We start from the raw sequence: 27,351 nt of genomic DNA on the forward strand, positions 1-27,351 counted from the left end.
TGTCTGCATCTAGCTCTGAAAAAATATTTGGCCTTCTAGCAGTGTGTGGGACTTTCTCTATTAGTCCATCTATACTGACCTCCATCAGGTTGCAAATTGAATATAATTTTTTTCTGCATCTAGCTCTGAAAAAATATTTGGCCATCTAGCAGTGTGTGGGACTTTCTCTATTAGTCCATCTATACTGACCTCCATCAGGTTGCAAATTAAAAATAATTTTTATATGTATCTAGCTCTGAAAAAATATTTGGCCTTCTAGCAGTGTGTGGGACTTTCTCTATTTGTCCATCTATACTGACCTCCATCAGGTTGCAAATTAAAAATAATTTTTATCTGCATCTAGCTCTGAAAAAAATATTTGGCCTTCTAGCATTGTGTGAGCTTTTCTCTATTAGTCCATCTATACTGACCTCCATCAGGTTGCAAATTCAAAATATTTTTTTGTCTGCATCTAGCTCTGAAAAAAATTTGGCCTTCTAGCAGTGTGTGGGACTTTCTCTATTAGTCCATCTATACTGACCTCCATCAGGTTGCAAATGAAAAATAATTTTTATCTGCTTCTTGCTCTGAAAAATTATTTGGCCTTCTAGCAGTATGTGGGACTTTCTCTATTAGTCCATCTATACTGATCTCCATCAGGTTGCAAATGAAAAATAATTTTTATCTGCATCTAGCTCTGAAAAAATATTTGGCCTTATAGCAGTGTGTGGGTTTTTCTCTATTAGTCCATCTATACTGACCTCCATCAGGTTGCAAATTCAAAATAATTTTTTCTCTGCATCTAGCTCTGAAAAAATATTTTCCTTCTAGCAGTGTGTGGGTCTTGTTCTATTAGTCCATCTATACTGACCTCCATCAGGTTGCAAATGAAAAATAATTTTTATCTGCATCTAGCGCTGAAAAAATATTTGGCCTTCTAGCAGTGTGTGGGACTTTCTCTATTAGTCCATCTATACTGACCTCCATCAGGTTGCAAATTAAAAATTATTTTTATCTGCATCTAGCTCTGAAAAAATATTTGGCCTTCTAGCAGTGTGTGGGACTTTCTCTATTTGTCCATCTATACTGACCTCCATCAGGTTGCAAATTAAAAATAATTTTTATCTGCATCTAGCTCTGAAAAAATATTTGGCCTTCTAGCAGTGTGTGGGACTTGTTCTATTAGTCCATCTATACTGACCTCCATCAGGTTGCAAATTTAATATAATTTTTTTCTGCATCTAGCTCTGAAAAAATATTTGGCCTTCTAGCAGTGTGTGGGACTTTCTCTATTAGTCCATCTATATTGACCTCCATCAGGTTGCAAATTCAAAATAATTTTTTGTCTGCATCTAGCTCTGAAAAAATATTTGGCCATCTAGCAGTGTGTGGGACTTTCTCTATTAGTCCATCTATACTGACCTCCATCAGGTTGCAAATTAAAAATAATTTTTATCTGCATCTAGCTTTGAAAAAATATTTGGCCTTCTAGCAGTGTGTGGGACTTTCTCTATTAGTCCATCTATACTGACCTCCATCAGGTTGCAAATTGAATATAATTTTTTTCTGCATCTAGCTCTGAAAAAATATTTGGCCTTCTAGCAGTGTGTGGGACTTTCTCTATTAGTCCATCTATACTGACCTCCATCAGGTTGCAAATGAAAAATAATTTTTATCTGCATCTAGCTCTGAAAAAATATTTGGCCTTCTAGCAGTGTGTGGGACTTTCTCTATTAGTCCATCTATACAGACCTCCATCAGGTTGCAAATGAAAAATAATTTTTATCTGCATCTAGCTCTGAAAAAATATTTGGCCTTCTAGCAGTGTGTGCGACTTGTTCTATTAGTCCATCTATACTGACCTCCATCAGTTTGCAAATTCAAAATAATTTTTTGTCTGCATCTAGCTCTGAAAAAATATTTGGCCTTCTAGCAGTGTGTGAGCTTTTCTCTATTAGTCCATCTATACTGACCTCCATCAGGTTGCAAATTCAAAATATTTTTTTGTCTGCATCTAGCTCTGAAAAAATATTTGGCCTTCTAGCAGTGTGTGGGACTTTCTCTATTAGTCCATCTATACTGACCTCCATCAGGTTTCAAATGAAAAATAATTTTTATCTGCATCTTGCTCTGAAAAAATATTTGGCCTTCTAGCAGTGTGTGGGACTTTCTCTATTAGTCCATCTATACTGACCTCCATCAGGTTGCAAATGAAAAATAATTTTTATCTGCATCTAGCGCTGAAAAAATATTTGGCCTTCTAGCAGTGTGTGGGACTTTCTCTATTAGTCCATCTATACTGACCTCCATCAGGTTGCAAATTAAAAATTATTTTTATCTGCATCTAGCTCTGAAAAAATATTTGGCCTTCTAGCAGTGTGTGGGACTTTCTCTATTTGTCCATCTATACTGACCTCCATCAGGTTGCAAATTAAAAATAATTTTTATCTGCATCTAGCTCTGAAAAAATATTTGGCCTTCTAGCAGTGTGTGGGACTTGTTCTATTAGTCCATCTATACTGACCTCCATCAGGTTGCAAATTTAATATAATTTTTTTCTGCATCTAGCTCTGAAAAAATATTTGGCCTTCTAGCAGTGTGTGGGACTTTCTCTATTAGTCCATCTATATTGACCTCCATCAGGTTGCAAATTCAAAATAATTTTTTGTCTGCATCTAGCTCTGAAAAAATATTTGGCCTTCTAGCAGTGTGTGGGACTTTCTCTATTAGTCCATCTATACTGACCTCCATCAGGTTGCAAATGAAAAATAATTTTATCTGCATCTAGCTCTGAAAAAATATTTGGCCTTCTAGCAGTGTGTGGGACTTTCTCTATTAGTCCATCTATACTGACCTCCATCAGGTTGCAAATTGAATATAATTTTTTTCTGCATCTAGCTCTGAAAAAATATTTGGCCATCTAGCAGTGTGTGGGACTTTATCTATTAGTCCATCTATACTGACCTCCATCAGGTTGCAAATTAAAAATAATTTTTATCTGCATCTAGCTTTGAAAAAATATTTGGCCTTCTAGCAGTGTGTGGGACTTTCTCTATTAGTCCATCTATACTGACCTCCATCAGGTTGCAAATTGAGTATAATTTTTTTCTGCATCTAGCTCTGAAAAAATATTTGGCCTTCTAGCAGTGTGTGGGACTTTCTCTATTAGTCCATCTATACTGACCTCCATCAGGTTGCAAATGAAAAATAATTTTTATCTGCATCTAGCTCTGAAAAAATATTTGGCCTTCTAGCAGTGTGTGGGACTTTCTCTATTAGTCCATCTATACAGACCTCCATCAGGTTGCAAATTCAAAATAATTTCTATCTGCATCTAGCTCTGAAAAAATATTTGGCCTTCTAGCAGTGTGTGAGCTTTTCTCTATTAGTCCATCTATACTGACCTCCATCAGGTTGCAAATTCAAAATATTTTTTTTTTCTGCATCTAGCTCTGAAAAAATATTTGGCCTTCTAGCAGTGTTTGGGACTTTCTCTATTAGTCCATCTATACTGACCTCCATCACGTTGCAAATGAAAAATAATTTTTATCTGCATCTTGCTCTGAAAAAATATTTGGCCTTCTAGCAGTGTGTGGGACTTTCTGTATTAGTCCATCTATACTGACCTCCATCAGGTTGCAAATGAAAAATAATTTTTATCTGCATCTAGCTCTGAAAAAATATTTGGCCTTCTAGCAGTGTGTGGGCTTTTCTCTATTAGTCCATCTATACTGACCTCCATCAGGTTGCAAATTCAAAATAATTTTTTGTCTGCATCTAGCTCTGAAAAAATATTTGGCCTTCTAGCAGTGTGTGGGTCTTGTTCTATTAGTCCATCTATACTGACCTCCATCAGGTTGCAAATGAAAAATAATTTTTATCTGCATCTAGCTCTGAAAAAATATTTGGCCTTCTAGCAGTGTGTGGGACTTTCTCTATTAGTCCATCTATACTGACCTCCATCAGGTTGCAAATTAAAAATAATTTTTATCTGCATCTAGCTCTGAAAAAATATTTGGCCTTCTAGCAGTGTGTGGGACTTTCTCTATTTGTCCATCTATACTGACCTCCATCAGGTTGCAAATTAAAAATAATTTTTATCTGCATCTAGCTCTGAAAAAATATTTGGCCTTCTAGCATTGTGTGAGCTTTTCTCTATTTGTCCATCTATACTGACCTCCATCAGGTTGCAAATTCAAAATATTTTTTTGTCTGCATCTAGCTCTGAAAAAAATTTGGCCTTCTAGCAGTGTGTGGGACTTTCTCTATTAGTCCACCTATACTGACCTCCATCAGGTTGCAAATGAAAAATAATTTTTATCTGCTTCTTGCTCTGAAAAAATATTTGGCCTTCTAGCAGTGTGTGGGACTTTCTCTATTAGTCCATCTATACTGATCTCCATCAGGTTGCAAATGAAAAATAATTTTTATCTGCATCTAGCTCTGAAAAAATATTTGGCCTTATAGCAGTGTGTGGGTTTTTCTCTATTAGTCCATCTATACTGACCTCCATCAGGTTGCAAATTCAAAATAATTTTTTCTCTGCATCTAGCTCTGAAAAAATATTTGGCCTTCTAGCAGTGTGTGGGTCTTGTTCTATTAGTCGATCTATACTGACCTCCATCAGGTTGCAAATGAAAAATAATTTTTATCTGCATCTAGCTTTGAAAAAATATTTGGCCTTCTAGCAGTGTGTGGGACTTGTTCTATTAGTCCATCTATACTGACCTCCATCAGGTTGCAAATTTAATATAATTTTTTTCTGCATCTAGCTCTGAAAAAATATTTGGCCTTCTAGCAGTGTGTGGGACTTTCTCTATTAGTCCATCTATATTGACCTCCATCAGGTTGCAAATTCAAAATAATTTTTTGTCTGCATCTAGCTCTGAAAAAATATTTGGCCTTCTAGCAGTGTGTGGGACTTTCTCTATTAGTCCATCTATACTGACCTCCATCAGGTTGCAAATTGAATATAATTTTTTTCTGCATCTAGCTCTGAAAAAATATTTGGCCATCTAGCAGTGTGTGGGACTTTCTCTATTAGTCCATCTATACTGACCTCCATCAGGTTGCAAATTAAAAATAATTTTTATCTGCATCTAGCTCTGAAAAAATATTTGGCCTTCTAGCAGTGTGTGGGACTTTCTCTATTTGTCCATCTATACTGACCTCCATCAGGTTGCAAATTAAAAATAATTTTTATCTGCATCTAGCTCTGAAAAAATATTTGGCCTTCTAGCATTGTGTGAGCTTTTCTCTATTAGTCCATCTATACTGACCTCCATCAGGTTGCAAATTCAAAATATTTTTTTGTCTGCATCTAGCTCTGAAAAAAATTTGGCCTTCTAGCAGTGTGTGGGACTTTCTCTATTAGTCCATCTATACTGACCTCCATCAGGTTGCAAATGAAAAATAATTTTTATCTGCTTCTTGCTCTGAAAAAATATTTGGCCTTCTAGCAGTATGTGGGACTTTCTCTATTAGTCCATCTATACTGATCTCCATCAGGTTGCAAATGAAAAATAATTTTTATCTGCATCTAGCTCTGAAAAAATATTTGGCCTTATAGCAGTGTGTGGGTTTTTCTCTATTAGTCCATCTATACTGACCTCCATCAGGTTGCAAATTCAAAATAATTTTTTCTCTGCATCTAGCTCTGAAAAAATATTTTCCTTCTAGCAGTGTGTGGGTCTTGTTCTATTAGTCCATCTATACTGACCTCCATCAGGTTGCAAATGAAAAATAATTTTTATCTGCATCTAGCGCTGAAAAAATATTTGGCCTTCTAGCAGTGTGTGGGACTTTCTCTATTAGTCCATCTATACTGACCTCCATCAGGTTGCAAATTAAAAATTATTTTTATCTGCATCTAGCTCTGAAAAAATATTTGGCCTTCTAGCAGTGTGTGGGACTTTCTCTATTTGTCCATCTATACTGACCTCCATCAGGTTGCAAATTAAAAATAATTTTTATCTGCATCTAGCTCTGAAAAAATATTTGGCCTTCTAGCAGTGTGTGGGACTTGTTCTATTAGTCCATCTATACTGACCTCCATCAGGTTGAAAATTTAATATAATTTTTTTCTGCATCTAGCTCTGAAAAAATATTTGGCCTTCTAGCAGTGTGTGGGACTTTCTCTATTAGTCCATCTATATTGACCTCCATCAGGTTGCAAATTCAAAATAATTTTTTGTCTGCATCTAGCTCTGAAAAAATATTTGGCCTTCTAGCAGTGTGTGGGACTTTCTCTATTAGTCCATCTATACTGACCTCCATCAGGTTGCAAATTGAATATAATTTTTTTCTGCATCTAGCTCTGAAAAAATATTTGGCCATCTAGCAGTGTGTGGGACTTTCTCTATTAGTCCATCTATACTGACCTCCATCAGGTTGCAAATTAAAAATAATTTTTATCTGCATCTAGCTTTGAAAAAATATTTGGCCTTCTAGCAGTGTGTGGGACTTTCTCTATTAGTCCATCTATACTAACCTCCATCAGGTTGCAAATGAAAAATAATTTTTATCTGCATCTAGCTCTGAAAAAATATTTGGCCTTCTAGCAGTGTGTGGGACTTTCTCTATTAGTCCATCTATACAGACCTCCATCAGGTTGCAAATGAAAAATAATTTTTATCTGCATCTAGCTCTGAAAAAATATTTGGCCTTCTAGCAGTGTGTGCGACTTGTTCTATTAGTCCATCTATACTGACCTCCATCAGTTTGCAAATTCAAAATAATTTTTTGTCTGCATCTAGCTCTGAAAAAATATTTGGCCTTCTAGCAGTGTGTGAGCTTTTCTCTATTAGTCCATCTATACTGACCTCCATCAGGTTGCAAATTCAAAATATTTTTTTGTCTGCATCTAGCTCTGAAAAAATATTTGGCCTTCTAGCAGTGTGTGGGACTTTCTCTATTAGTCCATCTATACTGACCTCCATCAGGTTTCAAATGAAAAATAATTTTTATCTGCATCTTGCTCTGAAAAAATATTTGGCCTTCTAGCAGTGTGTGGGACTTTCTCTATTAGTCCATCTATACTGACCTCCATCAGGTTGCAAATGAAAAATAATTTTTATCTGCATCTAGCTCTGAAAAAATATTTGGCCTTCTAGCAGTGTGTCGGCTTTTCTCTATTAGTCCATCTATATTGACCTCCATCAGGTTGCAAATTCAAAATAATTTTTTGTCTGCATCTAGCTCTGAAAAAATATTTGGCCTTCTAGCAGTGTGTGAGTCTTGTTCTATAAGTCCATCTATACTGACCTCCATCAGGTTGCAAATGAAAAATAATTTTTATCTGCATCTAGCTCTGAAAAAATATTTGGCCTTCTAGCAGTGTGCGGGACTTTCTCTATTAGTCCATCTATACTGATCTCCATCAGGTTGCAAATTAAAAATAATTTTTATCTGCATCTAGCTCTGAAAAAATATTTGGCCTTCTAGCAGTGTGTGGGACTTTCTCTATTTGTCCATCTATACTGACCTCCATCAGGTTGCAAATTAAAAATAATTTTTATCTGCATCTAGCTCTGAAAAAATATTTGGCCTTCTAGCAGTGTGTGAGCTTTTCTCTATTAGTCCATCTATACTGACCTCCATCAGGTTGCAAATTCAAAATATTTTTTTGTCTGCATCTAGCTCTGAAAAAAATTTGGCCTTCTAGCAGTGTGTGGGACTTTCTCTATTAGTCCATCTATACTGACCTCCATCAGGTTGCAAATGAAAAATAATTTTTATCTGCTTCTTGCTCTGAAAAAATATTTGGCCTTCTAGCAGTGTGTGGGACTTTCTCTATTAGTCCATCTATACTGATCTCCATCAGGTTGCAAATGAAAAATAATTTTTATCTGCATCTAGCTCTGAAAAAATATTTGGCCTTCTAGCAGTGTGTGGGTTTTTCTCTATTAGTCCATCTATACTGACCTCCATCAGGTTGCAAATTCAAAATAATTTTTTGTCTGCATCTAGCTCTGAAAAAATATTTGGCCTTCTAGCAGTGTGTGGGTCTTGTTCTATTCGTCCATCTATACTGACCTCCATCAGGTTGCAAATGAAAAATAATTTTTATCTGCATCTAGCGCTGAAAAAATATTTGGCCTTCTAGCAGTGTGTGGGACTTTCTCTATTAGTCCATCTATACTGACCTCCATCAGGTTGCAAATTAAAAATTATTTTTATCTGCATCTAGCTCTGAAAAAATATTTGGCCTTCTAGCAGTGTGTGGGACTTTCTCTATTTGTCCATCTATACTGACCTCCATCAGGTTGCAAATTAAAAATATTTTTTATCTGCATCTAGCTCTGAAAAAATATTTGGCCTTCTAGCAGTGTGTGGGACTTGTTCTATTAGTCCATCTATACTAACCTCCATCAGGTTGCAAATTTAATATAATTTTTATCTGCATCTAGCTCTGAAAAAATATTTGGCCTTCTAGCAGTGTGTGGGACTTTCTCTATTAGTCCAACTATATTGACCTCCATCAGGTTGCAAATTCAAAATAATTTTTTGCCTGCATCTAGCTCTGAAAAAATATTTGGCCTTCTAGCAGTGTGTGGGACTTTCTCTATTAGTCCATCTATACTGACCTCCATCAGGTTGCAAATGAAAAATAATTTTATCTGCATCTAGCTCTGAAAAAATATTTGGCCTTCTAGCAGTGTGTGGGATTTTCTCTATTAGTCCATCTATACTGACCTCCATCAGGTTGCAACTTGAATATAATTTTTTTCTGCATCTAGCTCTGAAAAAATATTTGGCCATCTAGCAGTGTGTGGGACTTTCTCTATTAGTCCATCTATACTGACCTCCATCAGGTTGCAAATTAAAAATAATTTTTATCTGCATCTAGCTTTGAAAAAATATTTGGCCTTCTAGCAGTCTGTGGGACTTTCTCTATTAGTCCATCTATACTGACCTCCATCAGGTTGCAAATTGAATATAATTTTTTTCTGCATCTAGCTCTGAAAAAATATTTGGCCTTCTAGCAGTGTGTGGGACTTTCTCTATTAGTCCATCTATACTGACCTCCATCAGGTTGCAAATGAAAAATAATTTTTATCTGCATCTAGCTCTGAAAAAATATTTGGCCTTCTAGCAGTGTGTGGGACTTTCTCTATTAGTCCATCTATACAGACCTCCATCAGGTTGCAAATGAAAAATAATTTTTATCTGCATCTAGCTCTGAAAAAATATTTGGCCTTCTAGCAGTGTGTGCGACTTGTTCTATTAGTCCATCTATACTGACCTCCATCAGGTTGCAAATTCAAAATAATTTTTATCTGCATCTAGCTCTGAAAAAATATTTGGCCTTCTAGCAGTGTGTGAGCTTTTCTCTATTAGTCCATCTATACTGACCTCCATCAGGTTGCAAATTCAAAATATTTTTTTTTTCTGCATCTAGCTCTGAAAAAATATTTGGCCTTCTAGCAGTGTGTGGGACTTTCTCTATTAGTCCATCTATACTGACCTCCATCAGGTTGCAAATGAAAAATAATTTTTATCTGCATCTTGCTCTGAAAAAATATTTGGCCTTCTAGCAGTGTGTGGGACTTTCTCTATTAGTCCATCTATACTGACCTCCATCAGGTTGCAAATGAAAAATAATTTTTATCTGCATCTAGCTCTGAAAAAATATTTGGCCTTCTAGCAGTGTGTGGGCTTTTCTCTATTAGTCCATCTATACTGACCTCCATCAGGTTGCAAATTCAAAATAATTTTTTGTCTGCATCTAGCACTGAAAAAATATTTGGCCTTCTAGCAGTGTGTGGGACTTTCTCTATTAGTCCATCTATACTGACCTCCATCAGGTTGCAAATTAAAAATAATTTTTATCTGCATCTAGCTTTGAAAAAATATTTGGCCTTCTAGCAGTCTGTGGGACTTTCTCTATTAGTCCATCTATACTGACCTCCATCAGGTTGCAAATTGAATATAATTTTTTTCTGCATCTAGCTCTGAAAAAATATTTGGCCTTCTAGCAGTGTGTGGGACTTTCTCTATTAGTACATCTATACTGACCTCCATCAGGTTGCAAATGAAAAATAATTTTTATCTGCATCTAGCTCTGAAAAAATATTTGGCCTTCTAGCAGTGTGTGGGACTTTCTCTATTAGTCCATCTATACAGACCTCCATCAGGTTGCAAATGAAAAATAATTTTTATCTGCATCTAGCTCTGAAAAAATATTTGGCCTTCTAGCAGTGTGTGCGACTTGTTCTATTAGTCCATCTATACTGACCTCCATCAGGTTGCAAATTCAAAATAATTTTTATCTGCATCTAGCTCTGAAAAAATATTTGGCCTTCTAGCAGTTTGTGAGCTTTTCTCTATTAGTCCATCTATACTGACCTCCATCAGGTTGCAAATTCAAAATATTTTTTTTTTCTGCATCTAGCTCTGAAAAAATATTTGGCCTTCTAGCAGTGTGTGGGACTTTCTCTATTAATCCATCTATACTGACCTCCATCAGGTTGCAAATGAAAAATAATTTTTATCTGCATCTTGCTCTGAAAAAATATTTGGCCTTCTAGCAGTGTGTGGGACTTTCTCTATTAGTCCATCTATACTGACCTCCATCAGGTTGCAAATGAAAAATAATTTTTATCTGCATCTAGCTCTGAAAAAATATTTGGCCTTCTAGCAGTGTGTGGGCTTTTCTCTATTAGTCCATCTATACTGACCTCCATCAGGTTGCAAATTCAAAATAATTTTTTGTCTGCATCTAGCTATGAAAAAATATTTGGCCTTCTAGCAGTGTGTGGGTCTTGTTCTATTAGTCCATCTATACTGACCTCCATCAGGTTGCAAATGAAAAATAATTTTTATCTGCATCTAGCTCTGAAAAAATATTTGGCCTTCTAGCAGTGTGCGGGACTTTCTCTATTAGTCCATCTATACTGACCTCCATCAGGTTGCAAATTAAAAATAATTTTTATCTGCATCTAGCTCTGAAAAAATATTTGGCCTTCTAGCAGTGTGTGGGACTTTCTCTATTTGTCCATCTATACTGACCTCCATCAGGTTGCAAATTAAAAATAATTTTTATCTGCATCTAGCTCTGAAAAAATATTTGGCCTTCTAGCATTGTGTGAGCTTTTCTCTATTAGTCCATCTATACTGACCTCCATCAGGTTGCAAATTAAAAATAATTTTTATCTGCATCTAGCTCTGAAAAAATATTTGGCCTTCTAGCAGTGTGTGGGACTTTCTCTATTTGTCCATCTATACTGACCTCCATCAGGTTGCAAATTAAAAATAATTTTTATCTGCATCTAGCTCTGAAAAAATATTTGGCCTTCTAGCAGTGTGTGAGCTTTTCTCTATTAGTCCATCTATACTGACCTCCATCAGGTTGCAAATTCAAAATATTTTTTTGTCTGCATCTAGCTCTGAAAAAAATTTGGCCTTCTAGCAGTGTGTGGGACTTTCTCTATTAGTCCATCTATACTGACCTCCATCAGGTTGCAAATGAAAAATAATTTTTATCTGCTTCTTGCTCTGAAAAAATATTTGGCCTTCTAGCAGTGTGTGGGACTTTCTCTATTAGTCCATCTATACTGATCTCCATCAGGTTGCAAATGAAAAATAATTTTTATCTGCATCTAGCTCTGAAAAAATATTTGGCCTTCTAGCAGTGTGTGGGTTTTTCTCTATTAGTCCATCTATACTGACCTCCATCAGGTTGCAAATTCAAAATAATTTTTTGTCTGCATCTAGCTCTGAAAAAATATTTGGCCTTCTAGCAGTGTGTGGGTCTTGTTCTATTAGTCCATCTATACTGACCTCCATCAGGTTGCAAATGAAAAATAATTTTTATCTGCATCTAGCGCTGAAAAAATATTTGGCCTTCTAGCAGTGTGTGGGACTTTCTCTATTAGTCCATCTATACTGACCTCCATCAGGTTGCAAATTAAAAATTATTTTTATCTGCATCTAGCTCTGAAAAAATATTTGGCCTTCTAGCAGTGTGTGGGACTTTCTCTATTTGTCCATCTATACTGACCTCCATCAGGTTGCAAATTAAAAATATTTTTTATCTGCATCTAGCTCTGAAAAAATATTTGGCCTTCTAGCAGTGTGTGGGACTTGTTCTATTAGTCCATCTATACTAACCTCCATCAGGTTGCAAATTTAATATAATTTTTATCTGCATCTAGCTCTGAGAAAATATTTGGCCTTCTAGCAGTGTGTGGGACTTTCTCTATTAGTCCAACTATATTGACCTCCATCAGGTTGCAAATTCAAAATAATTTTTTGCCTGCATCTAGCTCTGAAAAAATATTTGGCCTTCTAGCAGTGTGTGGGACTTTCTCTATTAGTCCATCTATACTGACCTCCATCAGGTTGCAAATGAAAAATAATTTTATCTGCATCTAGCTCTGAAAAAATATTTGGCCTTCTAGCAGTGTGTGGGATTTTTTCTATTAGTCCATCTATACTGACCTCCATCAGGTTGCAAATTGAATATAATTTTTTTCTGCATCTAGCTCTGAAAAAATATTTGGCCATCTAGCAGTGTGTGGGACTTTCTCTATTAGTCCATCTATACTGACCTCCATCAGGTTGCAAATTAAAAATAATTTTTATCTGCATCTAGCTTTGAAAAAATATTTGGCCTTCTAGCAGTCTGTGGGACTTTCTCTATTAGTCCATCTATACTGACCTCCATCAGGTTGCAAATTGAATATAATTTTTTTCTGCATCTAGCTCTGAAAAAATATTTGGCCTTCTAGCAGTGTGTGGGACTTTCTCTATTAGTCCATCTATACTGACCTCCATCAGGTTGCAAATGAAAAATAATTTTTATCTGCATCTAGCTCTGAAAAAATATTTGGCCTTCTAGCAGTGTGTGGGACTTTCTCTATTAGTCCATCTATACAGACCTCCATCAGGTTGCAAATGAAAAATAATTTTTATCTGCATCTAGCTCTGAAAAAATATTTGGCCTTCTAGCAGTGTGTGCGACTTGTTCTATTAGTCCATCTATACTGACCTCCATCAGGTTGCAAATTCAAAATAATTTTTATCTGCATCTAGCTCTGAAAAAATATTTGGCCTTCTAGCAGTGTGTGAGCTTTTCTCTATTAGTCCATCTATACTGACCTCCATCAGGTTGCAAATTCAAAATATTTTTTTTTTCTGCATCTAGCTCTGAAAAAATATTTGGCCCTCTAGCAGTGTGTGGGACTTTCTCTATTAGTCCATCTATACTGACCTCCATCAGGTTGCAAATGAAAAATAATTTTTATCTGCATCTTGCTCTGAAAAAATATTTGGCCTTCTAGCAGTGTGTGGGACTTTCTCTATTAGTCCATCTATACTGACCTCCATCAGGTTGCAAATGAAAAATAATTTTTATCTGCATCTAGCTCTGAAAAAATATTTGGCCTTCTAGCAGTGTGTGGGCTTTTCTCTATTAGTCCATCTATACTGACCTCCATCAGGTTGCAAATTAAAAATAATTTTTATCTGCATGTAGCTTTGAAAAAATATTTGGCCTTCTAGCAGTCTGTGGGACTTTCTCTATTAGTCCATCTATACTGACCTCCATCAGGTTGCAAATTGAATATAATTTTTTTCTGCATCTAGCTCTGAAAAAATATTTGGCCTTCTAGCAGTGTGTGGGACTTTCTCTATTAGTCCATCTATACTGACCTCCATCAGGTTGCAAATGAAAAATAATTTTTATCTGCATCTAGCTCTGAAAAAATATTTGGCCTTCTAGCAGTGTGTGGGACTTTCTCTATTAGTCCATCTATACAGACCTCCATCAGGTTGCAAATGAAAAATAATTTTTATCTGCATCTAGCTCTGAAAAAATATTTGGCCTTCTAGCAGTGTGTGCGACTTGTTCTATTAGTCCATCTATACTGACCTCCATCAGGTTGCAAATTCAAAATAATTTTTATCTGCATCTAGCTCTGAAAAAATATTTGGCCTTCTAGCAGTGTGTGAGCTTTTCTCTATTAGTCCATCTATACTGACCTCCATCAGGTTGCAAATTCAAAATATTTTTTTTTTCTGCATCTAGCTCTGAAAAAATATTTGGCCTTCTAGCAGTGTGTGGGACTTTCTCTATTAATCCATCTATACTGACCTCCATCAGGTTGCAAATGAAAAATAATTTTTATCTGCATCTTGCTCTGAAAAAATATTTGGCCTTCTAGCAGTGTGTGGGACTTTCTCTATTAGTCCATCTATACTGACCTCCATCAGGTTGCAAATGAAAAATAATTTTTATCTGCATCTAGCTCTGAAAAAATATTTGGCCTTCTAGCAGTGTGTGGGCTTTTCTCTATTAGTCCATCTATACTGACCTCCATCAGGTTGCAAATTCAAAATAATTTTTTGTCTGCATCTAGCTATGAAAAAATATTTGGCCTTCTAGCAGTGTGTGGGTCTTGTTCTATTAGTCCATCTATACTGACCTCCATCAGGTTGCAAATGAAAAATAATTTTTATCTGCATCTAGCTCTGAAAAAATATTTGGCCTTCTAGCAGTGTGTGGGACTTTCTCTATTAGTCCATCTATACTGACCTCCATCAGGTTGCAAATGAAAAATAATTTTATCTGCATCTAGCTCTGAAAAAATATTTGGCCTTCTAGCAGTGTGTGGGATTTTCTCTATTAGTCCATCTATACTGACCTCCATCAGGTTGCAAATTGAATATAATTTTTTTCTGCATCTAGCTCTGAAAAAATATTTGGCCATCTAGCAGTGTGTGGGACTTTCTCTATTAGTCCATCTATACTGACCTCCATCAGGTTGCAAATTAAAAATAATTTTTATCTGCATCTAGCTTTGAAAAAATATTTGGCCTTCTAGCAGTCTGTGGGACTTTCTCTATTAGTCCATCTATACTGACCTCCATCAGGTTGCAAATTGAATATAATTTTTTTCTGCATCTAGCTCTGAAAAAATATTTGGCCTTCTAGCAGTGTGTGGGACTTTCTCTATTAGTCCATCTATACTGACCTCCATCAGGTTGCAAATGAAAAATAATTTTTATCTGCATCTAGCTCTGAAAAAATATTTGGCCTTCTAGCAGTGTGTGGGACTTTCTCTATTAGTCCATCTATACAGACCTCCATCAGGTTGCAAATGAAAAATAATTTTTATCTGCATCTAGCTCTGAAAAAATATTTGGCCTTCTAGCAGTGTGTGCGACTTGTTCTATTAGTCCATCTATACTGACCTCCATCAGGTTGCAAATTCAAAATAATTTTTATCTGCATCTAGCTCTGAAAAAATATTTGGCCTTCTAGCAGTGTGTGAGCTTTTCTCTATTAGTCCATCTATACTGACCTCCATCAGGTTGCAAATTCAAAATATTTTTTTTTTCTGCATCTAGCTCTGAAAAAATATTTGGCCCTCTAGCAGTGTGTGGGACTTTCTCTATTAGTCCATCTATACTGACCTCCATCAGGTTGCAAATGAAAAATAATTTTTATCTGCATCTTGCTCTGAAAAAATATTTGGCCTTCTAGCAGTGTGTGGGACTTTCTCTATTAGTCCATCTATACTGACCTCCATCAGGTTGCAAATGAAAAATAATTTTTATCTGCATCTAGCTCTGAAAAAATATTTGGCCTTCTAGCAGTGTGTGGGCTTTTCTCTATTAGTCCATCTATACTGACCTCCATCAGGTTGCAAATTAAAAATAATTTTTATCTGCATTTAGCTTTGAAAAAATATTTGGCCTTCTAGCAGTCTGTGGGACTTTCTCTATTAGTCCATCTATACTGACCTCCATCAGGTTGCAAATTGAATATAATTTTTTTCTGCATCTAGCTCTGAAAAAATATTTGGCCTTCTAGCAGTGTGTGGGACTTTCTCTATTAGTCCATCTATACTGACCTCCATCAGGTTGCAAATGAAAAATAATTTTTATCTGCATCTAGCTCTGAAAAAATATTTGGCCTTCTAGCAGTGTGTGGGACTTTCTCTATTAGTCCATCTATACAGACCTCCATCAGGTTGCAAATGAAAAATAATTTTTATCTGCATCTAGCTCTGAAAAAATATTTGGCCTTCTAGCAGTGTGTGCGACTTGTTCTATTAGTCCATCTATACTGACCTCCATCAGGTTGCAAATTCAAAATAATTTTTATCTGCATCTAGCTCTGAAAAAATATTTGGCCTTCTAGCAGTGTGTGAGCTTTTCTCTATTAGTCCATCTATACTGACCTCCATCAGGTTGCAAATTCAAAATATTTTTTTTTTCTGCATCTAGCTCTGAAAAAATATTTGGCCTTCTAGCAGTGTGTGGGACTTTCTCTATTAATCCATCTATACTGACCTCCATCAGGTTGCAAATGAAAAATAATTTTTATCTGCATCTTGCTCTGAAAAAATATTTGGCCTTCTAGCAGTGTGTGGGACTTTCTCTATTAGTCCATCTATACTGACCTCCATCAGGTTGCAAATGAAAAATAATTTTTATCTGCATCTAGCTCTGAAAAAATATTTGGCCTTCTAGCAGTGTGTGGGCTTTTCTCTATTAGTCCATCTATACTGACCTCCATCAGGTTGCAAATTCAAAATAATTTTTTGTCTGCATCTAGCTATGAAAAAATATTTGGCCTTCTAGCAGTGTGTGGGTCTTGTTCTATTAGTCCATCTATACTGACCTCCATCAGGTTGCAAATGAAAAATAATTTTTATCTGCATCTAGCTCTGAAAAAATATTTGGCCTTCTAGCAGTGTGCGGGACTTTCTCTATTAGTCCATCTATACTGACCTCCATCAGGTTGCAAATTAAAAATAATTTTTATCTGCATCTAGCTCTGAAAAAATATTTGGCCTTCTAGCAGTGTGTGGGACTTTCTCTATTTGTCCATCTATACTGACCTCCATCAGGTTGCAAATTAAAAATAATTTTTATCTGCATCTAGCTCTGAAAAAATATTTGGCCTTCTAGCATTGTGTGAGCTTTTCTCTATTAGTCCATCTATACTGACCTACATCAGGTTGCAAATTCAAAATATTTTTTTGTCTGCATCTAGCTCTGAAAAAAATTTGGCCTTCTAGCAGTGTGTGGGACTTTCTCTATTAGTCCATCTATACTGACCTCCATCAGGTTGCAAATGAAAAATAATTTTTATCTGCTTCTTGCTCTGAAAAAATATTTGGCCTTCTAGCAGTGTGTGGGACTTTCTCTATTAGTCCATCTATACTGATCTCCATCAGGTTGCAAATGAAAAATAATTTTTATCTGCATCTAGCTCTGAAAAAATATTTGGCCTTATAGCAGTGTGTGGGTTTTTCTCTATTAGTCCATCTATACTGACCTCCATCAGGTTGCAAATTCAAAATAATTTTTTGTCTGCATCTAGCTCTGAAAAAATATTTGGCCTTCTAGCAGTGTGTGGGTCTTGTTCTATTAGTCCATCTATACTGACCTCCATCAGGTTGCAAATGAAAAATAATTTTTATCTGCATCTAGCGCTGAAAAAATATTTGGCCTTCTAGCAGTGTGTGGGACTTTCTCTATTAGTCCATCTATACTGACCTCCATCAGGTTGTAAATTAAAAATTATTTTTATCTGCAACTAGCTCTGAAAAAATATTTGGCCTTCGAGCAGTGTGTGGGACTTTCTCTATTTGTCCCTCTATACTGACCTCCATCAGGTTGCAAATTAAAAATAATTTTTATCTGCGTCTAGCTCTGAAAAAATATTTGGCCTTCTAGCAGTGTGTGAGCTTTTCTCTATTAGTCCATCTATACTGACCTCCATCAGGTTGCAAATTCAAAATATTTTTTTGTCTGCATCTAGCTCTGAAAAAAATTTGGCCTTCTAGCAGTGTGTGGGACTTTCTCTATTAGTCCATCTATACTGACCTCCATCAGGTTGCAAATGAAAAATAATTTTTATCTGCTTCTTGCTCTGAAAAAATATTTGGCCTTCTAGCAGTGTGTGGGACTTTCTCTATTAGTCCATCTATACTGATCTCCATCAGGTTGCAAATGAAAAATAATTTTTATCTGCATCTAGCTCTGAAAAAATATTTGGCCTTCTAGCACTGTGTGGGACTTTCTCTATTTGTCCATCTATACTGACCTCCATCAGGTTGCAAATTAAAAATAATTTTTATCTGCATCTAGCTCTGAAAAAAATTTGGCCTTCTAGCAGTGTGTGGGACTTTCTCTATTAGTCCATCTATACTGACCTCCATCAGGTTGCAAATGAAAAATAATTTTTATCTGCTTCTTGCTCTGAAAAAATATTTGGCCTTCTATCAGTGTGTGGGACTTTCTCTATTAGTCCATCTATACTGATCTCCATCAGGTTGCAAATGAAAAATAATTTTTATCTGCATCTAGCTCTGAAAAAATATTTGACCTTATAGCAGTGTGTGGGTTTTTCTCTATTAGTCCATCTATACTGACCTCCATCAGGTTGCAAATTCAAAATAATTTTTTGTCTGCATCTAGCTCTGAAAAAATATTTGGCCTTCTAGCAGTGTGTGGGTCTTGTTCTATTAGTACATCTATACTGACCTCCATCAGGTTGCAAATGAAAAATAATTTTTATCTGCATCTAGCGCTGAAAAAATATTTGGCCTTCTAGCAGTGTGTGGGACTTTCTCTATTAGTCCATCTATACTGACCTCCATCAGGTTGCAAATTAAAAATTATTTTTATCTGCATCTAGCTCTGAAAAAATATTTGGCCTTCTAGCAGTGTGTGGGACTTTCTCTATTAGTCCATCTATACTGATCTCCATCAGGTTGCAAATGAAAAATAATTTTTATCTGCATCTAGCTCTGAAAAAATATTTGGCCTTCTAACAGTGTGTGGGACTTTCTCTATTTGTCCATCTATACTGACCTCCATCAGGTTGCAAATTAAAAATAATTTTTATCTGCATCTAGCTCTGAAAAAATATTTGGCCTTCTAGCAGTGTGTGGGACTTGTTCTATTAGTCCATCTATACTGACCTCCATCAGGTTGCAAATTTAATATAATTTTTTTCTGCATCTAGCTTTGAAAAAATATTTGGCCTTCTTGCAGTGTGTGGGACTTTCTCTATTAGTCCATCTATATTGACCTCCATCAGGTTGCAAATTCAAAATAATTTTTTGTCTGCATCTAGCTCTGAAAAAATATTTGGCCTTCTAGCAGTGTGTGGGACTTTCTCTATTAGTCCATCTATACTGACCTCCATCAGGTTGCAAATGAAAAATAATTTTATCTGCATCTAGCTCTGAAAAAATATTTGGCCTTCTAGCAGTGTGTGGGACTTTCTCTATTAGTCCATCTATACTGACCTCCATCAGGTTGCAAATTGAATATAATTTTTTTCTGCATCTAGCTCTGAAAAAATATTTGGCCATCTAGCAGTGTGTGGGACTTTCTCTATTAGTCCATCTATACTGACCTCCATCAGGTTGCAAATTAAAAATAATTTTTATCTGCATCTAGCTCTGAAAAAATATTTGGCCTTCTAGCAGTGTGTGAGCTTTTCTCTATTAGTCCATCTATACTGACCTCCATCAGGTTGCAAATTCAAAATATTTTTTTGTCTGCATCTAGCTCTGAAAAAAATTTGGCCTTCTAGCAGTGTGTGGGACTTTCTCTATTAGTCCATCTAAACTGACCTCCATCAGGTTGCAAATGAAAAATAATTTTTATCTGCTTCTTGCTCTGAAAAAATATTTGGCCTTCTAGCAGTGTGTGGGACTTTCTCTATTAGTCCATCTATACTGATCTCCATCAGGTTGCAAATGAAAAATAATTTTTATCTGCATCTAGCTCTGAAAAAATATTTGGCCTTCTAGCAGTGTGTGGGACTTTCTCTATTTGTCCATCTATACTGACCTCCATCAGGTTGCAAATTAAAAATAATTTTTATCTGCATCTAGCTCTGAAAAAATATTTGGCCTTCTAGCAGTGTGTGGGACTTGTTCTATTAGTCCATCTATACTGACCTCCATCAGGTTGCAAATTTAATATAATTTTTTTCTGCATCTAGCTCTGAAAAAATATTTGGCCTTCTAGCAGTGTGTGGGACTTTCTCTATTAGTCCATCTATATTGACCTCCATCAGGTTGCAAATTCAAAATAATTTTTTGTCTGCATCTAGCTCTGAAAAAATATTTGGCCTTCTAGCAGTGTGTGGGACTTTCTCTATTAGTCCATCTATACTGACCTCCATCAGGTTGCAAATGAAAAATAATTTTATCTGCATCTAGCTCTGAAAAAATATTTGGCCTTCTAGCAGTGTGTGGGACTTTCTCTATTAGTCCATCTATACTGACCTCCATCAGGTTGCAAATTGAATATAATTTTTTTCTGCATCTAGCTCTGAAAAAATATTTGGCCTTCTAGCAGTGTGTGAGCTTTTCTCTATTAGTCCATCTATACTGACCTCCATCAGGTTGCAAATTCAAAATATTTTTTTTTTCTGCATCTAGCTCTGAAAAAATATTTGGCCTTCTAGCAGTGTGTGGGACTTTCTCTATTAATCCATCTATACTGACCTCCATCAGGTTGCAAATGAAAAATAATTTTTATCTGCATCTTGCTCTGAAAAAATATTTGGCCTTCTAGCAGTGTGTGGGACTTTCTCTATTAGTCCATCTATACTGACCTCCATCAGGTTGCAAATGAAAAATAATTTTTATCTGCATCTAGCTCTGAAAAAATATTTGGCCTTCTAGCAGTGTGTGGGCTTTTCTCTATTAGTCCATCTATACTGACCTCCATCAGGTTGCAAATTCAAAATAATTTTTTGTCTGCATCTAGCTCTGAAAAAATATTTGGCCTTCTAGCAGTGTGTGGGTCTTGTTCTATTAGTCCATCTATACTAACCTCCATCAGGTTGCAAATGAAAAATAATTTTTATCTGCATCTAGCTCTGAAAAAATATTTGGCCTTCTAGCAGTGTGCGGGACTTTCTCTATTAGTCCATCTATACTGACCTCCATCAGGTTGCAAATTAAAAATAATTTTTATCTGCATCTAGCTCTGAAAAAATATTTGGCCTTCTAGCAGTGTGTGGGACTTTCTCTATTTGTCCATCTATACTGACCTCCATCAGGTTGCAAATTAAAAATAATTTTTATCTGCATCTAGCTCTGAAAAAATATTTGGCCTTCTAGCATTGTGTGAGCTTTTCTCTATTAGTCCATCTATACTGACCTACATCAGGTTGCAAATTCAAAATATTTTTTTGTCTGCATCTAGCTCTGAAAAAAATTTGGCCTCCTAGCAGTGTGTGGGACTTTCTCTATTAGTCCATCTATACTGACCTCCATCAGGTTGCAAATGAAAAATAATTTTTATCTGCTTCTTGCTCTGAAAAAATATTTGGCCTTCTAGCAGTGTGTGGGACTTTCTCTATTAGTCCATCTATACTGATCTCCATCAGGTTGCAAATGAAAAATAATTTTTATCTGCATCTAGCTCTGAAAAAATATTTGGCCTTATAGCAGTGTGTGGGTTTTTCTCTATTAGTCCATCTATACTGACCTCCATCAGGTTGCAAATTCAAAATAATTTTTTGTCTGCATCTAGCTCTGAAAAAATATTTGGCCTTCTAGCAGTGTGTGGGTCTTGTTCTATTAGTCCATCTATACTGACCTCCATCAGGTTGCAAATGAAAAATAATTTTTATCTGCATCTAGCGCTGAAAAAATATTTGGCCTTCTAGCAGTGTGTGGGACTTTCTCTATTAGTCCATCTATACTGACCTCCATCAGGTTGTAAATTAAAAATTATTTTTATCTGCATCTAGCTCTGAAAAAATATTTGGCCTTCTAGCAGTGTGTGGGACTTTCTCTATTTGTCCTTCTATACTGACCTCCATCAGGTTGCAAATTAAAAATAATTTTTATCTGCGTCTAGCTCTGAAAAAATATTTGGCCTTCTAGCAGTGTGTGAGCTTTTCTCTATTAGTCCATCTATACAGACCTCCATCAGGTTGCAAATTCAAAATATTTTTTTGTCTGCATCTAGCTCTGAAAAAAATTTGGCCTTCTAGCAGTGTGTGGGACTTTCTCTATTAGTCCATCTATACTGACCTCCATCAGGTTGCAAATGAAAAATAATTTTTATCTGCTTCTTGCTCTGAAAAAATATTTGGCCTTCTAGCAGTGTGTGGGACTTTCTCTATTAGTCCATCTATACTGATCTCCATCAGGTTGCAAATGAAAAATAATTTTTATCTGCATCTAGCTCTGAAAAAATATTTGGCCTTCTAGCACTGTGTGGGACTTTCTCTATTTGTCCATCTATACTGACCTCCATCAGGTTGCAAATTAAAAATAATTTTTATCTGCATCTAGCTCTGAAAAAAATTTGGCCTTCTAGCAGTGTGTGGGACTTTCTCTATTAGTCCATCTATACTGACCTCCATCAGGTTGCAAATGAAAAATAATTTTTATCTGCTTCTTGCTCTGAAAAAATATTTGGCCTTCTAGCAGTGTGTGGGACTTTCTCTATTAGTCCATCTATACTGATCTCCATCAGGTTGCAAATGAAAATAATTTTTATCTGCATCTAGCTCTGAAAAAATATTTGACCTTATAGCAGTGTGTGGGTTTTTCTCTATTAGTCCATCTATACTGACCTCCATCAGGTTGCAAATTCAAAATAATTTTTTGTCTGCATCTAGCTCTGAAAAAATATTTGGCCTTCTAGCAGTGTGTGGGTCTTGTTCTATTAGTACATCTATACTGACCTCCATCAGGTTGCAAATGAAAAATAATTTTTATCTGCATCTAGCGCTGAAAAAATATTTGGCCTTCTAGTAGTGTGTGGGACTTTCTCTATTAGTCCATCTATACTGACCTCCATCAGGTTGCAAATTAAAAATTATTTTTATCTGCATCTAGCTCTGAAAAAATATTTGGCCTTCTAGCAGTGTGTGGGACTTTCTCTATTTGTCCATCTATTCTGACCTCCATCAGGTTGCAAATTAAAAATAATTTTTATCTGCATCTAGCTCTGAAAAAATATTTGGCCTTCTAGCAGTGTGTGAGCTTTTCTCTATTAGTCCATCTATACTGACCTCCATCAGGTTGCAAATTCAAAATATTTTTTTGTCTGCATCTAGCTCTGAAAAAAATTTGGCCTTCTAGCAGTGTGTGGGACTTTCTCTATTAGTCCATCTATACTGACCTCCATCAGGTTGCAAATGAAAAATAATTTTTATCTGCTTCTTGCTCTGAAAAAATATTTGGCCTTCTAGCAGTGTGTGGGACTTTCTCTATTAGTCCATCTATACTGATCTCCATCAGGTTGCAAATGAAAAATAATTTTTATCTGCATCTAGCTCTGAAAAAATATTTGGCCTTCTAACAGTGTGTGGGACTTTCTCTATTTGTCCATCTATACTGACCTCCATCAGGTTGCAAATTAAAAATAATTTTTATCTGCATCTAGCTCTGAAAAAATATTTGGCCTTCTAGCAGTGTGTGGGACTTGTTCTATTAGTCCATCTATACTGACCTCCATCAGGTTGCAAATTTAATATAATTTTTTTCTGCATCTAGCTTTGAAAAAATATTTGGCCTTCTTGCAGTGTGTGGGACTTTCTCTATTAGTCCATCTATATTGACCTCCATCAGGTTGCAAATTCAAAATAATTTTTTGTCTGCATCTAGCTCTGAAAAAATATTTGGCCTTCTAGCAGTGTGTGGGACTTTCTCTATTAGTCCATCTATACTGACCTCCATGAGGTTGCAAATGAAAAATAATTTTATCTGCATCTAGCTCTGAAAAAATATTTGGCCTTCTAGCAGTGTGTGGGACTTTCTCTATTAGTCCATCTATACTGACCTCCATCAGGTTGCAAATTGAATATAATTTTTTTCTGCATCTAGCTCTGAAAAAATATTTGGCCATCTAGCAGTGTGTGGGACTTTCTCTATTAGTCCATCTATACTGACCTCCATCAGGTTGCAAATTAAAAATAATTTTTATCTGCATCTAGCTCTGAAAAAATATTTGGCCTTCTAGCAGTGTGTGAGCTTTTCTCTATTAGTCCATCTATACTGACCTCCATCAGGTTGCAAATTCAAAATATTTTTTTGTCTGCATCTAGCTCTGAAAAAAATTTGGCCTTCTAGCAGTGTGTGGGACTTTCTCTATTAGTCCATCTATACTGACCTCCATCAGGTTGCAAATGAAAAATAATTTTTATCTGCTTCTTGCTCTGAAAAAATATTTGGCCTTCTAGCAGTGTGTGGGACTTTCTCTATTAGTCCATCTATACTGATCTCCATCAGGTTGCAAATGAAAAATAATTTTTATCTGCATCTAGCTCTGAAAAAATATTTGGCCTTCTAGCAGTGTGTGGGACTTTCTCTACTTGTCCATCTATACTGACCTCCATCAGGTTGCAAATTAAAAATAATTTTTATCTGCATCTAGCTCTGAAAAAATATTTGGCCTTCTAGCAGTGTGTGGGACTTGTTCTATTAGTCCATCTATACTGACCTCCATCAGGTTGCAAATTTAATATAATTTTTTTCTGCATCTAGCTCTGAAAAAATATTTGGCCTTCTAGCAGTGTGTGGGACTTTCTCTATTAGTCCATCTATATTGACCTCCATCAGGTTGCAAATTCAAAATAATTTTTTGTCTGCATCTAGCTCTGAAAAAATATTTGGCCTTCTAGCAGTGTGTGGGACTTTCTCTATTAGTCCATCTATACTGACCTCCATCAGGTTGCAAATGAAAGATAATTTTATCTGCATCTAGCTCTGAAAAAATATTTGGCCTTCTAGCAGTGTGTGGGACTTTCTCTATTAGTCCATCTATACTGACCTCCATCAGGTTGCAAATTGAATATAATTTTTTTCTGCATCTAGCTCTGAAAAAATATTTGGCCATCTAGCAGTGTGTGGGACTTTCTCTATTAGTCCATCTATACTGACCTCCATCAGGTTGCAAATTAAAAATAATTTTTATCTGCATCTAGCTCTGAAAAAATATTTGGCCTTCTAGCAGTGTGTGGGTCTTTCTCTATTAGTCCATCAATACTGACCTCCATCAGGTTGCAAATTGAATATAATTTTTTTCTGCATCTAGCTCTGAAAAAATATTTGGCCTTCTAGCAGTGTGTGGGACTTTCTCTATTAGTCCATCTATACTGACCTCCATCAGGTTGCAAATGAAAAATAATTTTTATCTGCATCTAGCTCTGAAAAAATATTTGGCCTTCTAGCAGTGTGTGGGACTTTCTCTATTAGTCCATCTATACAGACCTCCATCAGGCTGCAAATGAAAAATAATTTTTATCTGCATCTAGCTCTGAAAAAATATTTGGCCTTCTAGCAGTGTGTGCGACTTGTTCTATTAGTCCATCTATACTGACCTCCATCAGGTTGCAAATTCAAAATAATTTTTATCTGCATCTAGCTCTGAAAAAATATTTGGCCTTCTAGCAGTGTGTGAGCTTTTCTCTATTAGTCCATCTATACTGACCTCCATCAGGTTGCAAATTCAATATATTTTTTTGTCTGCATCTAGTTCTGAAAAAATATTTGGCCTTCTAGCAGTGTGTGGGACTTTCTCTATTAGTCCATCTATACTGACCTCCATCAGGTTGCAAATGAAAAATAATTTTTATCTGCATCTTGCTCTGAAAAAATATTTGGCCTTCTAGCAGTGTGTGGGACTTTCTCTATTAGTCCATCTATACTGACCTCCATCAGGTTGCAAATGAAAAATAATTTTTATCTGCATCTAGCTCTGAAAAAAAATTTGGCCTTCTAGCAGTGTGTGGGCTTTTCTCTATTAGTCCATCTATACTGACCTCCATCAGGTTGCAAATTCAAAATAATTTTTTGTCTGCATCTAGCTCTGAAAAAATATTGGCCTTCTAGCAGTGTGTGGGTCTTGTTCTATTAGTCCACCTATACTGACCTCCATCAGGTTGCAAATGAAAAATAATTTTGATCTGCATCTAGCTCTAAAAAAAATATTTGGCCTTCTAGCAGTGTGCGGGACTTTCTCTATTAGTCCATCTATACTGACCTCCATCAGGTTGCAAATTAAAAATAATTTTTATCTGCATCTAGCTCTGAGAAAATATTTGGCCTTCTAGCAGTGTGTGGGACTTTCTCTATTTGTCCATCTATACTGACCTCCATCAGGTTGCAAATTAAAAATAATTTTTATCTGCATCTAGCTCTGAAAAAATATTTGGCCTTCTATCAGTGTGTGGGACTTGTTCTATTAGTCCATCTATACTGACCTCCATCAGGTTGCAAATTGAATATAATTTTTTTCTGCATCTAGCTCTGAAAAAATATTTGGCCTTCTAGCAGTGTGTGGGACTTTCTCTATTAGTCCATCTATATTGACCTCCATCAGGTTGCAAATTCAAAATAATTTTTTGTCTGTATCTAGCTCTGAAAAAATATTTGGCCTTCTATCAGTTTGTGGGACTTTCTCTATTAGTCCATCTATACTGACCTCCATCAGGTTGCAAATGAAAAATAATTTTATCTGCATCTAGCTCTGAAAAAATATTTGGCCTTCTAGCAGTGTGTGGGACTTTCTCTATTAGTCCATCTATACTGACCTCCATCAGGTTGCAAATTGAATATAATTTTTTTCTGCATCTAGCTCTGAAAAAATATTTGGCCTTCTAGCAGTGTGTGGGACTTTCTCTATTAGTCCATCTATTCTGACCTCCATCAGGTAGCAAATTAAAATTAATTTTTATCTGCATCTAGCTCTGAAAAAATATTTGGCCTTCTAGCAGTGTGTGGGACTTTCTCTATTAGTCCATCTATACTGACCTCCATCAGGTTGCAAATTGAATATAATTTTTTCTCTGCATCTAGCTCTGAAAAAATATTTGGCCTTCTAGCAGTGTGTGGGACTTTCTCTATTAGTCCATCTATACTGACCTCCATCAGGTTGCAAATTAAAAATAATTTTTATCTGCATCTAGCTCTGAAAAAATATTTGGCCTTCTAGCAGTGTGTGCGACTTGTTCTATTAGTCCATCTATACTGACCTCCATCAGGTTGCAAATTGAATATAATTTTTTTCTGCATCTAGCTCTGAAAAAATATTTGGCCTTCTAGCAGTGTGTGGGACTTTCTCTATTAGTCCATCTATATTGACCTCCATCAGGTTGCAAATTCAAAATAATTTTTTGTCTGCATCTAGCTCTGATAAAATATTTGGCCTTCTAGCAGTGTGTGGGACTTTCTCTATTAGTCCATCTATACTGACCTCCATCAGGTTGCAAATTGAATATAATTTTTTTCTGCATCTAGCTCTGAAAAAATATTTGGCCATCTAGCAGTGTGTGGGACTTTCTCTATTAGTCCATCTATACTGACCTCCATCAGGTTGCAAATTAAAAATAATTTTTATCTGCATCTAGCTCTGAAAAAATATTTGGCC

General features: G+C 35.9%; 1 protein-coding gene across 3 annotated transcripts in view; it reads right to left on the bottom strand.

The window, feature by feature from the left end:
* LOC141258836 (cytochrome P450 2C14-like) overlaps positions 1-27,351 on the bottom strand; it is a 221,903-nt gene that overhangs the window by 108,014 nt on the left and 86,538 nt on the right. The gene's annotated exons all lie outside the window — the stretch shown is intronic.

This window comes from Phyllobates terribilis, unplaced genomic scaffold, assembly GCF_046119375.1.
Source record: "Phyllobates terribilis strain yellow unplaced genomic scaffold, ASM4611937v1 Scaffold_3__8_contigs__length_932513732, whole genome shotgun sequence".
NCBI lineage: Eukaryota > Metazoa > Chordata > Amphibia > Anura > Dendrobatidae > Phyllobates > Phyllobates terribilis.